A 5000-nucleotide genomic window follows, 5' to 3' on the forward strand; every position below is an offset into this window, starting at 1 on the left:
TAGCTCCTAGGGCCTAGCACACCCTAAACTACAACTCTAGCAAGGGATCAGTAGGCAAACATATAGTGTAGGTAAGTGCACCACTTACACCTCACTAGAAAAGCATGTCGACTCAGGGGGACTCTACTGAGACTCCCCTGGTCAGTGTTGACCCTCCACAGGTCACTTCGAGATATGCAGCTCTCAATTTTCAGGAGATGAGACAAATCTGTGTCTCCAGGAAACTGAAGCAGGGGTCTAACCCCACCCTTCCCTTTCTGATAGGTCTCTTAGAGACATATGATGCCAGAAAGCTCTCTCAGTTACATGGGAGCATGCCAGCCTTAGAGGGAACCTCTGGGGATCCAGACCTCCCCAACACTGATTCAGCAGTTGAGGAGGAGGATCAGGAGGTACTCTCTGGGGATGAGGCAGACAAGAATCTTGAGGTAGTCAGAAGGCTAACCAAGACCAACTTAGACTTACTTGGGCTAGGATCTGGGGGCCCCCCAGTACTAACCCGAAGTGGGCCTAACCTTGGAGTTAGGAGAGATAGATCTCTTTCTAGGGACTCCAATAGATCTCTGCACTCTAATGCCTCTTCTCAGGGGAGAAGGAATCCTCCACAGAGGAGATTTACTTCCCCTCAGAGAAAGGAGCATGAGGCTAGGATGAGACAAGCTGAACTGAGGATTGAAAGGGAAGAAATTGCCCTGGCCAAAGAGAAGCTTGCCCTGGCAAGAGAGCAGCAGATGAGTGGGCTAGCTCCCACTGGTGGCAGCAATCTCCCAAGAGATAGAGAGAAGGGTTTAGATACTAAACACCTGACTAAAATAGTGCCCCCCTTTAAACAAGGGGATGACATCCAGAAATGGATGGCTGCTCTGGAGAGGGCCTGCACTGTGCAGTGCATTCCCCAGAGTCAGTGGGCAGCTATACTGTGGCTCTCCTTTGATGGTAAAGGTAGAGATAAGCTCCTCACTACTAGAGTTGAGGATGCTAACAATTACCAGGTCCTGAAAAATGCACTGGTTGATGGGTTTGGTTTAACCACTGAGCAGTACAGGTTGCTGTTCAGAGACACCCAGAAAACTCAGTCTCAGGACTGGTCAGACTTTGTTGATTGTGCCACTAAGGCTTTGGAAGGCTGGCTACTGGGTAGCAAGGTTACTGACTTCACAGGATTGTATAATCTTATTATGAGAGAGCAAGTCTTAAATAATTGTCAGAACCAGTTATTACACCAGCACCTGGTAGACTCTGATCTGACCTCTCCACAAGAATTGGGTAAGAGGGCAGACAAATGGGTCAGAACCAGGATTAGGCCCAAGAACCAAGGTGGTGACCAGAAAAAGGAATCAACCAAGCCTCAAGAGAAGGGTGGGAATAAATCTCCAGATCAAACCACATCAGGGCCCCAAAAATCCTCTGAGGGGGGTGGGTCCCAAAATCCTTCCAACAACCAGAAGAAACCTTATTGTTATCCCTGTAAACAGGTGGGTCATTTAAAAACTGACAGCAGTTGCCCAAAGAATAACAATAAGGAAAACATACCCCCAAGTAACATTCCCAAACCTCCTGTTACTACTAGTAGTAATCCCCCAGGTGGTGGGAGTGCCCCCAAGAATTTGGGTGCATTTACTTTGGGAGTTCCTGGGGACTCTGGCCTAACCAGGTCCCCAAACTTAGATACTCTTGTTTGTGAGACTGGCATGGGGTTTGCCAACTTCACAACTTGTCCCAACACTTTGGGCAAGTACAGACAGGAGCCCCTCATCAATGGTATAAAAGTTGAGGCCTATAGAGATACAGGGGCTAGCATCACTATGGTGACTGAGAGTCTAGTCCCCTCAAGGCAACTTTTACCTGGTGCCACATACCAGGTGACCAATATTGATGGAGTACAGAGAGATCATCCCATGGCAGTGGTCAATCTCAGCTGGGGAGGTGTCACTGGCCACAAGAGAGTGGCAGTGTCACCAAACTTGCCTGTAGATTGCCTACTGGGGAATGATTTAGAGCTCTCAGCCTGGGCTGAAGTAGAGCAAGAAACCCATTCTAGAATGGTAAACATCCATGGTAAGGTTAGTGGGGCAGTGGTAGCCACAGCCCCAGTCCAAGATATCCTCCCTGAACAGGTCAGGAGGGTTGTGCCAGTCACAACCCAATCTCAGACAACTTCCTTCCCAGAACAGGTTGTCAAGGCTGTGATGGTCACAGCCCACACCCAAACTGAGCCCCCTCCTGAAAAGGTTGGGAGAGTTGTGATGGCCACAGCTCAAACTCAGACAGATGACAGTGTTGTGAAGCCTGAGACTATGGATCACTCCACTCAGACAGAGAGTATTGAGGAGGAAGAGAAATCTCCCTTCCACCAGACTTTAGGAAAGGATCAGCCTCCTCAGGGAACTGATCTGACCCCTTGTGAAGAAACTGCCACAGAGGTAGTCGGGCCTAGCCTGGCAGAACCCCTGATGTCAGTGGACCCTTCCAAGGTGGGACCCAGTCTGGAGCAGGTAACCTGCCCCTCTCTACCCTGCCTCAGCCAGCCCAGGGCTGTAGAGGTCAGGGAGGCCAGTGTTGGACCCCAAGGGGCCCCCTGTCCAAAAGAATTTCCCAATCAGCAGATTAAGGGCACTGAAGCTAGTAGTCCTAGCCAAGTGAAAATAAAACATACTCCTGAGGGATCCCCCTTAAAATTAGTTAGGGACCTCCCACAGATGGACACTGTTGGGCACAGCCAAACTTGGGACCTGAGGGCCCCAGACCTGACCTGTCCCTCCAGTAAGCCAAACAGAGGGACCCAACCTCCAGCTGTAGGTAGCCAGAGGTTGACCCTGAGAGCCCAAAACAACTCAGTCTTGGAAAGAAAGGCCTATATGGTGGAAAATGATTGGAGGAAGCTGAGCCCAAAATTAGTGGAGCCTCACTTCAGTACTCCATTTCAGCACCAGCCTTTTTCTTTGACAAAACACACCACAGGTAGAGATTCCCTATGGTGGAGACCCTCAGACACCCTTAGGGTGAGGGATTGCTTAGTGGACCATGACATAGGGGGTAACCATGCCAGTGCTGGTACTTCCTTAAATGGCCACTTAGGCAATATAGGCTTACCTGGACAAGGATAGCCTTATCTCCTTTCGTTTGGGGGGGGGTTATGTAGGAAGGTTGATCCCTGACTATGGTTGCCCCCAACTTTTTGCCTGGTGTTTTGCTGGTTTTCTGACTTAGTTGACCTGGGACCCTGCTATTCAGGGCCCCAGGCCTACTGCTCTCTCTGTAAAATGGATTCCATGTACCTTAGGTACATATCTAAATTGGATACTGAGCCACCTTATCAGTCCCTGTACAGTGTACCTTAGGTACCCAGGGCATAGGTGTACCCAGGGCCTACCAGGGGCTGCAGCATGTATTATGCCACCCCTGGCTGGCCATCCAAATCTGACACAACTGGCTGCTTGACAGCTGGGGCAAGGTGGTGTAATCACCCTTTGCTTTAGATATAGTATACCTATATCTAACCCTAAATGGACACACAGATCTCCTATCAGTCACTCCTATGGCAGGCCTTAACAATCCTGAAGGCAGAGTGCTTGGAATCGTGTGAGATGGTGCTCTGGCATGAGCTGAGCCTGTCTGCGGCTTTCGGGATCTATCCCTTAGCCGTTTCCATGATATCGCATACCATATACTCTTAAGTGCATTATAATCCTCGCGGTTATGTGCCAACTCTGGTATCGCTTTATCAAAACATGTCGAGTAAGGTGTCATACGAATTGGAATACTAACCCCTCGCCAATTCTGGCGACGGGGTTAGCATTCCACCCTTCTAGAGGGACACGACATGCCTGTAACCTATAACCCGGTTAAAAGTCAGACAGAGCCTTAGCATCCACAAAATGGATGCTGCCACCGAGACACAAGTCTGCCCTCCTGCTGCTGGGAGTCCTCCCAGAGCAGGAGATAAGGACAAAGGGTTTCCTGCCAGGGGCGGTGCCAGCACCGTCCCAGACAGGGTTTTGTGTATTGTAGGTAGGCAGGGCTTTAGAGGAAGGTGACTGCAAGTAGCACCCCGGTGCTCACTATGCATAGGCCGGCTTGAACCAGTTCCAGGGTCATTCCAGACCCTGTGCTGGGGAAAAGCCCGCCAAGGAAGTGGGTGTAACCACCCCCCCTCCTAGTCCCACCCATAGGGCAGGACTTAGTCGCGTGCCAGCCCCTTTTTACAGGATAAAGGTAGAGACTGGCCCCCTTCCAAATCAGATCATCTTTGAATCCTGAAACTACTTTCTGCGAAAGGAACTCAAGACTTCTTCCTAAGATTTCTCCCTTGTGACTAAGGAGTAGTCACCCTGCATCCGCAGGCACCATCCAAGAACACTGCGGTCTGCTGTAAGTCCTTCCTCCGGAATCCGACTGCCCAGCTCGACGAGAACCGGCTTCCCTGGCACCTCTGACCTCTACCCACCTCTACAGCCCAGCTGAGAACCGTGGGTGCGACGAGACCTCAAGGGACCGGCCATCTGCAAGACTGCACGACTTCTTTCCAGCAAGCCCGCCGAGTATTCCACTGGTGAGTGCTTTGGGGTCCGAGAAGCCCCGACTCTGAGCAGCTCCAGCCCCGAAGTGCAGCCCCCCAGCATCTCCACGATCTGCGTGGGGCCCTTCTGCTTTCCGCTGCTCACCGCGTTGTTTGGCTACTAGCCCGTTGGCTTGTGGCCTTCCTGACGACGCCCGACGACATTTCTGCTGCTGGTCTGGTTGCTCCAGACTGGCCCTTGCTCCCTTCCCGAAGAGGAGCACCCTGGACCCTCCTGGTCCACTCAAGACGCCATTTTGAGTCCACCGCGTGGGCTTGAATTAGCCAAGGCTTGTTGCCCACTCCTGGGTAACTTCGACGCCGACGACTTCAACCTTCGTGGGACAGCTCGCACCTCCATCCTGGTCGCCGACAACGCCTCCTGGTCCGAGAGACTGCAGAGCCCAGCAGTGCCCACTCACCTGACTGCGGTGACTTCGCC

This window comes from Lissotriton helveticus, chromosome 12 (assembly GCF_964261635.1).
Source record: "Lissotriton helveticus chromosome 12, aLisHel1.1, whole genome shotgun sequence".
Taxonomy (NCBI): Eukaryota; Metazoa; Chordata; class Amphibia; order Caudata; family Salamandridae; genus Lissotriton; species Lissotriton helveticus.